At 41.3% G+C, this 12,357-nt stretch overlaps 1 protein-coding gene across 6 annotated transcripts in view; it reads left to right on the top strand.

Annotated features, from left to right (window-relative positions):
* Positions 1 to 12,357, top strand: part of LOC307211856 (uncharacterized protein C8orf74 homolog) — an 82,851-nt gene that overhangs the window by 35,029 nt on the left and 35,465 nt on the right. The window lies entirely within an intron of this gene.

The following is a 12,357-nucleotide window of genomic DNA, read 5'->3' on the forward strand; positions in this document are numbered from 1 at the left end:
CTGGTTCATTTGTTTTTGTGACCGTGTGGAACCCAGTTCAGCTACTGATTGATGGATCGTGTGACTGCGGAAATGGATACAAGCCCCCCATCCGAACAATGACTATCATCAGTGCAGGGAAGAAAAAAAATTAAATTTTAATTTTTATCATCTACAATACTGTCTTATTTATTTTATAGTATAGTACAGTGATTGTTGTTTTCATTTTATGGATAAATGGTCTCAATAGATAGTAAAATTCATGTTAAATTGCTGTTTTGGGGTATTTTTTAAAATTCTGAAATGGATTAATTGGTTTGCATTACTTTCTATGGGAAAGCACGCTTTGGTTTTGGAACCGACTTCCAGAATGGATTAAGTTTGAGAACCAAGGTAGCACTTGTATTTTCACGATCTGTATGTTTCCATAGATCTCATAACTCTCTCTCTCTGTGTGTGTGTGTCCTACTTTGATTCCTGTAATCCAAATACTGAACCCTGCAATCATCACCTGAGGCCCTTCTTCATTTTCCCCCTCCACAAAAGGCCCGGAGGGTGGCAGCATGAGAACAGGGCCTTTTCTGTGGTGGCTCCCCTGGTTTGTGGAATGCTTTCCCCATGGAGACTCGCCTGGCACCTTCCTTACATATCTTTAGGCGTCGGGAGGAAACGTTTTTCTTTGGCTGGTTAACATTCTAGGGTCTTTTATAGGTCATTGGTTTGTTTTTTGTTTCATTCAGTATTTCGTGTTTTCATTTTGTGTTTTATGCTGTGAACTGCCTTGTGATCGGTATACCAATTTAATAAATATTATAATTGTCGTAACAACAACAACCTGCTCTACACGGAGCTGCCTTTGGAAGGTGCTCAGAAATTTCAACTTGCTCAAAGAGCTGGAGCAAAATTGCTGACCAGGGCTGGTTATCGGGAGCAGATTGTTCCAAGAAGCTCCACTAGCTACTAATCAAAGTGCTGGTTAAGAACTATAAAGCTCTACACAGTTGAGGTCAAAGCTATCTGAAGGACCATATTCCCTCACACATAATTCCCTGGACTCTAAGATCTTAGGGGGGAGCCCTTCTCTTGGCCCCACCCCCCTCACCAGCCTGCTGTGTGGGGACGCAGGAGAGGGCCTTCTCGGTGGTTGCTCCCGAACCACTTTGAAACTCCCTCCCTAGAGAAGCTAGACTGCCTCCCTCCTTGCTGTCATTCTGCCAGCGGGTGAAGACTTTCTGCTTCCTTGTCCTTGACAAGGACAAGTGTGACTTTAAAGAAGAATGGGAACCTTTTACAAAGTACTTAAAGAAACAAGAAACTGAACTGGACTCCTTGGCAGGTTTTGAATAAACATACACAAATTTATTTTTGGTAACATATAGATAGATAAATTAAGGATCTTTACAATTTTATTATATGCAGAGATTAACATGTGCTGAAAAACCAGAGAGAGGAGCGGAGGGAAGTCGGGGGGTGGGGTGGGAGGGTGGATTTCTGGTTTGGGGAGGGGGGAGAAGGTGGAAAAATGAGGGTGATATGTTTTTGATAAATTGTTGTGCTGAAATTATTAATATTAAAAAAATAATATAAAAAAGACTTTCTGCTTCCAACAAGCCTTTGGGAATTGGCTGCTTTTAATAAAAGGGCTGGTGCTGTGCTGTTTTTATTGCAATTATCGGTATGGTTTGAATAGATTTCTAAGAATCATAGCATTGTCAAATTGGAAGAGACCCCTAGGGGTCATCTAGTCCAACCCCATTGTGCCACTTGGAAAGTATATTTGTGTGTGTGTGTGTGTAGTTTTAATGATTTTTTTCCTATATTTTTTGGCTGTTGTTATTTTCATCTGTGAACTGCCTCGAGTGTGGAACTGAGGACTGCAAAAATGAGAGACCAAAATTGGCAGCTTTTAAGTAGAGACATCACCTTGCCAACAAAGGTCCGTATAGTTAAAGCTATGGTTTTCCCAGTAGTGATGTATGGAAGTGAGAGCTGGACCATAAAGAAGGCTGATCGCCGAAGAATTGATGCTTTTGAATTATGGTGCTGGAGGAGACTCTTGAGAGTCCCATGGACTGCAAGAAGATCAAACCTCTCCATTCTGAAGGAAATCAGCCCTGAGTGCTCACTGGAAGGACAGATTGTGAAGCTGAGGCTCCAGTACTTTGGCCACCTCATGAGAAGAGAAGACTCCCTGGAGAAGACCCTGATGTTGGGAAAGATGGAGGGCACAAGGAGAAGGGGGCGACAGAGGATGAGATGGTTGGATAGTGTTTTCGAGGTTACCAGCATGAGTCTGACCAAGCTGCGGGGGGCAGTGGAGGACAGGAGTGCCTGGCGTTCTCTGGTCCATGGGGTCACGAAGAGTCGGACACGACTAAACGACTAAACAACAAAATCTATCCCTGCCTAGGGAGCGTTCCCAACATCCTTTTAAAAAGCTAGTTCTGCTCCTGTGCCCCTGAAAGCAGCCTGGCATGCAGGAACGTCACAAGCGGAGCTTTTCCTGGCCCGGAAACAAGCCTGGAAAGGTTCGATCTCCTGATTTTGTAATGTAACTGGAACCAGAGAAACGCAGTAGGGAGGAACCCCAAAGGTCATCCAGCCTAACCCTCTGCAACGTGTCAGGCTGCTGTCAGAGGCGGAGGAGCAGAGACAGTAAAACACCGTGCGGGCGCGGCAGACGTGAAGCAATCCCCTTGCTGGGAATCAATTCCCCTTGGGTTAATGAGAACGGTTGTTAATAGGAGCAAACCTTATCAGCAGATAAGGCAACAGCGAGCAACAGAAACTACACCCCCAGTAGCCTTGCAAGAATTTTTGCAGGAGGGTGTCAGTGGCACCCGTGCCAGGTCCCACCCTCTCCAGACGACACCTGTGGAAATTCCTCTTTTATGATCCGCCTTCGCTTGGTTATCAATCCTGTGGTTATCAGCCGCCAGAAGATTGCTCTCGCAGGGATTGCACCCAGGCGGTGAACTGCAAAGGCGGCAAGTAGCTGGGTGCGTAGAGAATCCCTTCCCCAATCCGTGGGGCTGAGACCCAGAGCTGGGGAAGCCTCCAGCCCAAGCAGCTGGGCTCAGCATCCCAAGAGAGAGACGCTTTGCAACTTCTCCTGGTTCCCAGCTGACTTTTCCTGCCAAGCAACCTGCCAGAAAAAAGGCGGGTGACCCTGTACCGTTTTTTTTTTTTTGCCCATGGGTAATCCAGGCTGCATGGGACACAGGTGGCGCTGTGGGTTAAAGCCTCAGCGCCTAGGACTTGCCGATCGAAAGGTCGGCGGTTCGAATCCCTGCGGCGGGGTGCGCTCCCGCTGCTCGGTCCCAGCGCCTGCCAACCTAGCAGTTCGAAAGCACCTCCGGGTGCAAGTAGATAAATAGGGACCGCTTACCAGCGGGAAGGTAAACGGCATTTCCGTATGCGGCTCTGGCTCGCCAGATGCAGCTTTGTCACGCTGGCCACGTGACCCGGAAGTGTCTCCGGACAGCGCTGGCCCCTGGCCTCTTAAGTGAGATGGGCGCACAACCCCAGAGTCTGTCAAGACTGGCCCGTACGGGCAGGGGTACCTTTACCTTTACCTTTAATCCAGGCTGCAGATCTAGGAAACGGACCCCGCCCTGTGCCACAGGCTGGCTGACACATCTCTGCCGCTCCTTACGCAAGCCTGTCAGTTTCTGATTAAGACCTAAATCTCGGCTGATCTGTTTTCTGGGAGGTGGGGGGGGGGGACGATGACTGGGGCAGGTGGGCTTCAGTTTGTGTTTTTGTTTTTTAAATTTTAAATTTTTATGAAGTACAAATTAGAAAACATACATATTTGCAACAAAAGAAAAAGAAAATACATATAACCAAGGAAAATACATATAACCAAGGAAAAAAATTAGAGAATACTTTGCCTCTTTTCATATTTACAATATTTTCATATTTATAAAATGCTATTCACAATAAAGGAGTGAAATGAAAGATAAGATATCAGAAAAAAGAAAAAAAGAACAAAGAAAAAATAAAGAAGTAAAAGAAAAGGATCGTAGGTGAAAATGTTTAAAAGTAGATAAGTATTCACTATACATAGTGGTTTCCCATTTATATTTATATTCAATTGTATAATTTCATCTTGTCCTTGTTGTTGTTTAGTCGTTTAGTCGTGTCCGACTCTTCATGGCCCCATGGACCAGAGCACGCCAGGCACTCCTGTCTTCCACTGCCTCCCACAGTTTGGTCAAACTCATGCTGGTAGCTTCAAGAACACTGTCCCACCATCTCGTCCTCTGTCGTCCCCTTCTCCTTGTGCCCTCCATCTTTCCCAACATCAGGGTCTTTTCCAGGGAGTCTTGTCTTCTCATGAGGTGGCCAAAGTATTGGAGCCTCAGCTTCAGGATGGAGAGGCTTGATCTTCTTGCAGTCCATGGGACTCTCAAGAGTCTCCTCCAGCACCACTCACATCTTGTCCTTATCCACCTTAAAAAGTGTGGTTTTTTTGTTTTTGTGTTTTTTTTAAAAAGACTTCCACCGGCTTCAATTTGATGCTGGTACCAACCCCTTCCTTATTGGCTCAGCAGCTCAAATGGCGAGCTGGGGAGGAAAGCAGGCCAGAGGTCCCTGAAATAATATGAAGAGGCACAACAGCTATCGTGACCTGGCTGAGACTGATGGGACCAGGCCTCTCCAGTCCTCAGGAATTACTATGGTACCTTGGTTCTCAAACGCCTTGGTTCCCAAACGCGGAAAACCAGGAAGTCAGTGTTCCGGTTTTCAAACATTTTCCGGAAGCCAAACATCCGATACAGTTGTCAGCTATTGTTTCTAGGGTGCCTGCACCAATCAGAAACTGCACCTTGGTTTTCAAACATTTCAGAAGTCAAACGGACTCCCGGAATGGATTAAGTTTGGCACTTTTGTTTTTGCATTTTTGTTTTTGAGGCTTTTTCGGTCAATTTGTTTTTGTGACTGTGTGGGTGATGTTTTTTATCATCTACAACACTGTCTTATTTATTTTTTAGTACACTGGTACCTCGGGTTAAGAACTTAATTCGTTCCAGAGGTCCGTTCTTAACCTGAAACTGTTCTTTTTTTATATATATATAAAAATTTTTATTAAAAATTTTTCCACAAAAAACTCCAATCATATCAATTTGCACATCACATATTTTAGCTTATTGGACCTCCCTCAACTTCTCTGATAATCATTCGTAATTAAAATCCTATCTTCACATTCCTTATTTTTAATATTGCCATTAAATACTATATTTCTGTCCTTATTTGCCTTCTTACAATATTCCTTATATTTTCACAAAGCTTCTTTAAAGCACACTAGCGTTGTACATTCCTCACATACAGTTTTCCAATACTCTGTGAATTTTCCCCAGTCTTCAAAAAACCTATGATCCTTTTGGAATCTAATTTTCCCAGTTAATTTGTCCAGTTCTGCATAGTCTGTTAATTTTGTTCTCCATTCATCCAAAGTCGGTACTTCTTCTTGTTTCCATTTTTGGGCCAACAATGTCCTTGCTGCTGTTATTGCATACTGGAAAAGTTTACAGTCTCTCCTATTTATGTCCATTCTTGTTATTCCCAGCAGGAAGATTTCTGGTTTCTTAACAAAGCTATATTTTAGCATTTTCTTTAGTTCATTGTATAACATCTCCCCAAACCCCCTTACTTTCTTACAATCCCACCACATATGCATAAATGTACCTTCTTTCTCCTTACATTTCCAACATTTATTGCAAGTTTTGTACATTTTTGCTAATTTTACTGGTGTCATGTACCACCTATATACCATCTTCATAACATTTTCTTTTAATGTGATACATGCTGTAAACTTCAGGTTTTCATTCCATATTCTTTGCCAATCCTCCATTTCTATGTTATATCCTAAATCTTTGGCCCATTGAATCATAACCACTTTTACTTCCTCATCCATTGTATGCCATTCCAACAAATTTTTATACATTTTGGAAATTATCTTACAATCATTATTAACAATTTCTGTTTGAAATTTTGAATCTTTATCTTTGTACCCTTTTTCTTTCACATCCTTTTTAAACATTTCACTTATTTGATAGTAGTGCAACCAGTCATAAACATGTTCTTTTACTTGTTCATATGGTTTCAGTCTCCACTTCCCCCCTTCCTTCACCACCAAGTCTCCATAGGTAATCCAGTCACTTCTCATATTGATTTTTTTGACACCAATAACCTCTAATGGGGATAACCAATGCGGAACCCCCATTTCTAATATATTTTTGTATCTGTCCCAAACTTCCAATAACGATCTCCTGAAGATATGGTTTTCAAATGATTTATAACCCTTTTTCTTTTCTTTCCAAAGGTGCGCATGCCATCCAAATCTGTTATCAAATCCTTCCAAATCCAGGAGCTTTGTGTTTTTAAGTTTAATCCATTCTTTTAGCCAGCAAAGACACGATGCTTCATAGTATAACTTCAAATCTGGCAGGGCAAAGCCTCCTCTTTCTTTTGCATGTGTTAATAATTTATATTTAATTCTCGGCTTTTTGCCCTGCCAGACATATCTTGAGATCATCCTTTGCCATTCTTTAAAGATCGCCGCCCCTTTTAGTATTGGTATCATCTGAAATAGAAATAACATCTTTGGTAGCACTGACATCTTGATCATTGAAATTCTACCCCAAAGGGATAGTTTCAGTCTACTCCATACCTCCAGGTCCTTCTTAATTCCTTTCCACACCGGGACATAGTTGTTTTGGAACAGAACGATATTTTTTGGAGTTAGCCATATTCCCAAATATTTCACCTTTTTAGCAATTTCAATACCCGTTTGTTGTTGCAATACTTCCATCATTGTTTTTTCCATATTTTTAGCTATAATTTTGGTTTTCTTCCTGTTTATTATAAAACCTGCCACCTCTCCAAATTTTTCAATTTCCTCCAGTATCTCAGCTGCAGTCTCCATCGGTTCTTCCACCGTTAAAACTAGGTCATCAGCGAAGGCTTTAACTTTGTATTGATTTTGGCCTACTGTCACCCCCTTTATGCTTTCGTTTCTCCTTATTGAATCCAAAAAGACCTCAAGGACTATTATGAATAATAGTGGTGATAACGGGCAACCCTGTCTGGTACCTTTAGAGATTTTGATTTCTTCTGTTATCATATTATTTACTATCAGCTTCGCTTTTTGTTCCGTGTATATTGCCTTTATTCCATTAAAGAAATCATTCCCCATTCCCCTCTGTTCAATATTTTTCAATATAAAGTCCCATGATACGTTGTCAAATGCCTTTTCGGCATCCACAAACATCAACATTGCTTGTTTCTCATTCCTGGCTGTCAGATATTCCAAAATATTTATAACATTCCTCACATTGTCTCTCATCTGTCTGCCAGGAAGGAAACCCGCTTGATCTTCATGAATGATTTCTTGTAAAACCTTTTTTAGTCTCTCTGCAATTATTCCTGCAAAAATTTTATAGTCCGTATTTAATAAAGAGATTGGTCTGTAATTCTTTACTTGAGTTAAGTCTGCATCTTCTTTCGGAATAAAGGTTATAAATGCTTCTTTCCACGTCTCTGGAATTTCTTTCTCCTTTAATATGTTATTCATTACTTCTCTCAGTGGTAACATTAGGGTTGTTCCCAATTCTTTGTAGTACCTTGCTGTAAAGCCATCCGGTCCTGGAGCTTTCCCATTCTTCAGTTTTTTTATCGCCGCCTTCGTCTCCTCTATATCAATTGGGGTATTCAGCCTTTCTTGTGCTTCTGTCGGGATCTTTTGCACCTGTTTCTCTTTTAAATATCTTTCTATTTTTCTCATATTGTTCTTTTCTTTAAAGATAGAGACATGAGAAATTTGATTCTCCAAAAAAATAGAGAAAAAAGACTGTCTATAGATGGTTGTTACATAATTATTTTTAAAGACATCCCAATCAGGTTGTTGAAGCGGAGAGACCCCTATAAATCACAGGTACAAATTCTCAAGAAGAACAATATAGAATTCAAATGGGAATTCCCGGAAGGGATCTCCTTTACGTATAAAAATAAGAGACATCGACTGACTAGCCCGGGGGAGATAGGCAAGTTCCAGAGAAAGTACAAAGAATTGACAGCAGAAGAAGAAGAAGAAGCCAAAGGAGCAACTGGAGGTGTGGATGTAAAGATGAAAAACGGAGGACAATTGGATGAAGAGGAGGAAGAAGAAGAAGAAGAGGAAGAAGAAGAAAGATTACAATAACTTAAAGAAAAAGTTTATATTTATTAATTGGAAACAACATGGCTCTAAAGATATGGAATTGGAATGTGAATGGACTGAATGAAAAGAAAAAACGGAATAAGGTGGAACAACTTTTAAAGAAAAAGAATTTAGATATAATCTGTATGCAGGAGACACACGTGGCAAAGAGACAGGAAAATTTTGATTAATAAAAGACTTGGAAATGAATTTACATCTTCAGACAAGGAAAAAAAGAGGGGAGTGATTTTGTATATAAAAAGTAAAATTGAAGCCCAGCAAATTTTTAAGGATGATGAAGGAAGAATCATTGCAGTTCAAATTAATTGGCAAGGCGAAAAAATAATGATTGTCGGGATCTACGCACCTAATGGAAATAAAACTGATTTCTACAAAAATTTGGAAGAAAAGCTGTTGGAATTTGTGGATCAAAAGATAGTGGTGATGGGAGATATGAATGGGGTAGTTTCTTCAGAAATGGATAGACTAAGGAATAATGGATCGAAAGAAGGAAAACTACCCAAAACTTTTTTCGAAATGGTTAAAAATTGCAATCTAATAGATATTTGGAGGCTAAGACACCCATTGGAAAAACAATTTATGTTCTATTCGGAGCCAAATCAGTCAATGTCCAGAATCGATCAAATTTGGATATCAAATGAATTAACTCCAAGAATTCTTCGAGTGGAAATCCAACCGAGAGTTATCTCAGATCATAGTCCCATTGAATTAGAACTTAAAGGTTTCGAAGAAAGAACATTCAGATGGAGAATGAATGATTATCTACTAGATGATCAGAAAGTTGTGCAAGAGGCACAGAAGAAATTGAAAGAATACTTTGAAGATAATTGTAACAAAGGAACAAAGATGAGTACAGTCTGGGATGCAAGCAAGGCGGTGATGAGAGGGTTCTTTATTCAACAGAATTCGATCAAAAAGAAAAATAGAGAGAAAGAAAAGAAAGAAATTCTAAAACAAATTATGGAAAATGAACAAAAACTAATCAAGAAACCAAATAATGTAAGAATTAAGCAAAGTATTAAGGCCTTACAAACTCAATTTGCAATGATAATAAATAAGGAAGTGGAATGGAACATCAAAAAACTGAGACAAAAGAATTTCGAATTCGCAAACAAATCAGGAAAATGGCTTGCTTGGCAGATTAAGAAAAGAAAGGAGCAAAACACAATAAATAAAATTGAAGTGGGAGGAGAAGAGATAACCAACCCTAAAGATATCAGAAAAGGATTCTTGGACTTTTATAGACAATTGTATAAACGAAAAGAACCTGAAACTGTTCTTAACCTGAGACACCACTTTAGCTAATGGGGCCTCCTGCTGTGCCGCTGTCATACAATTTCTGTTCTCATCCTGAAGCAAAGTTCTTAACCCAAGGTACTATTTCTGGGTTAGCGGAGTCTGTAACCTGAAGCGTCTGTAACCTGAGGTACCACTGTACAGTATATTGTTTATTGCTTTCACTTTATGGATCAATGGTCTCGTTATATAGTAAAGGTCATGTTAAATTGCTGTTTTAGGGGTTGTTTTTAAAAGTCTGGAACAGATTAATCTGTTTTGCATTACTTTCTATGGGAAAGTGCGCCTTGGCTTTGGAACGCTTTGGTTTTGGAATGCACTTCCGGAATGGATTAAGTTTGAGAACCAAGGTACCACTGTATAATAGAATCATACAGTTGGGAGGGACCCTCTGGGTCATCTAGTCCAACCCCCTTTGATGCAGAAATCTCAGCTAATAGGGGAATAGGGAGCTTCTTAGCAACTTGGGACATATTGCAAACTATAGACCCCAGGAGTCTTCGGGGGGGGGGGCGAGCAGTCTTTGACTGCTTAGAGTGGCATGCCCTCCAACATTCCTCCGGTGAAAATAGGGATATTCCATTCCTTCAGTGTAGGGGGGGTTGGACTAGATGACCTTGGGGTCTCTTCCAACTCAACGATAAAAAACAACAACAACCCTCCAACATTTCTCTGACAATAATAATAATACTAAATAATAATAATAATAATAATAATAATAATAATAATAATAATAAAAAATTTTATTTATATCCCGCCCTCCCCAGCCGAAGCCGGGCTCAGGGCGGCTAACAACATTAATAATAATAATAATATTTTTATTTATACCCCACCCTTCCCGGTTCAAAAACCGGGCTCAGGGCAGCTAACAACAAATTTTAAACACTTTAAAACACTTAATTATAAAAGCAGCATAACAACAGTATAAAAACATGAATAACAATAAAAATCAAAAATCAATTAAATAATCCCCAGGGCTAGCTGGCTGAATTGGTCCTACTTGGGCCAGTGAGGAGGCCAGGGGAGAATTAGCTGTGGGGTCTCAGAGCGGGTGATCTTCATAAAAGGGGAGGGGGAGGGAAAAGAAGGGAAATAAAAGATCAGGCTGAATTCAAATCAAAAGCCAGGCGGAATAGCACTGTCTTATAGGCCCAGCGGAAGGAGGTTAAATCCTGAAGGGCCCTGGTCTCATGGGACAGAGCATTCCACCAGGTCAGAGCCATCACTGAGAAGGCCCTGGCCCTGGTGGAGGATAGTCTGACTTCCTTAGGTCCCGGGACCTCTAAACTATGATTATTCCTGGACCTTAAGGTCCTCTGCGGGGCAGACCAGGAGAGGCAGTCCCGTAAATAGGGATGGGCTTAGGAAAAGCAGGGCTTTCGGGGATCAGATCAGCAACCGGAATGTCTTCTGTAAATCTGGGACTCTCCCTGGAAAATAGGGGCACTTGGAGAGTCTGGAATGATGTGAGGCTGCTTTAAATGCATAGTGCAGAGAGAGCCTTGGTTTGCTTGCACGGATCTCGGCTGCTCACAGGCTGTATCGCCTGCACACCCCTTGCCCCTTCCTGATTCCGAAGGCCCCTTTGTCAACCCCAAATCCTGAATGTGTCTCGCCCAGGCTTGTCATCCCATTTTGTGCTTCCTTGACCCAGAGGTGTTTGGAACATGCTGAATATGCCACAGCGTTACCTATGGGAATGTGACCTTGTTTGATCTGCCCTAAGGTGGGGGCGGGAAGAAGGTAGATCAGAATCTCCTGGTAGAAATCCAGGTGATTTGCTTTATCAGTAGAAGGAAGAACAACAAGATGTCTGGGATCATTCTCTGTGGCAGCCTTTAAACTGCAAAACTCCCTCCCTTCAGATGCATTGTACAGGGTGTTTTTTTCAGGCGATGCTGAAGAAACACGCCTTTGCTCAGCCTTTTGGCATTTGAGGGTTAATTTTATTTGCATGCCGTCTTTCTGTAGATAAAACCATGCATCATCATTTTTGTTATTGATATCTTCTTCTCTGGCGATCGCTCGTAGCCGAGTAAGATTGTCTTCCATAAACACGGTTTTAACAATGAGTCCGTAAGTGACTGTGGAGGCCAATTCTGGATCCACATGTCCTTCCACAGTGGGGACATTGGTTTCCGGGCGGGAGTTGATCACGGTGTGGATTTGCCAAGCGTGCCACAAATCCAACTCAATGGAGTAACATTGGAAAATGTCAATCACTTCTCCTACCTGGGCAGTTATCTTTCCACAAGGGCCGACATTGATGCTGAAATCCAGCATCGCCTGAGCTCTGCAAGTCCAGCTTTTTCCTGATTGAAGTGCAGAGTGTTTGAGGACTGGGACATTCACAGGGAAACCAAAATGCTTGTTTACAAAGCTATTGTACTACCAACTTTACTGTATACTTGTGAAACATGGACCACTTATAAACACCATCTCCAACACCTCAAAAGATTCCATCAATGGTGTCTCCGAAAAGAATTACACATCATTTGGGAAGACAGGTGAACTAATGCCAGTGTACTGGAAGAAGCATAGATCACCAGTGTCGAAGCAATGATTCTTCAACTTCAACTTCGTTGGACTGGTCATGTTGTGCGGATGCCTGATGATCGTCTTCCAAAGCAACTACTCTATTCCCAACTTAAAAATATAAGGCGTAATGCTGGTAGTCAACAAAAGAGGTTTAAAAATATGCCGTCCATCTGACTGTGTTGCCCCAGCCATTCTAGGCAGGTTCCAACAAAACATTAAAGCGCACACAAAAAAACCTCAAGGCGGCTTACAACATGAAAATAACACAGGATTGCAAACATAGCAAAAGCAGCCATAAACAATAAAGAAGGTAAAGGTAA

Source organism: Podarcis cretensis, assembly GCF_951804945.1.
Source record: "Podarcis cretensis genome assembly, chromosome: 3".
Lineage (NCBI taxonomy): Eukaryota > Metazoa > Chordata > Lepidosauria > Squamata > Lacertidae > Podarcis > Podarcis cretensis.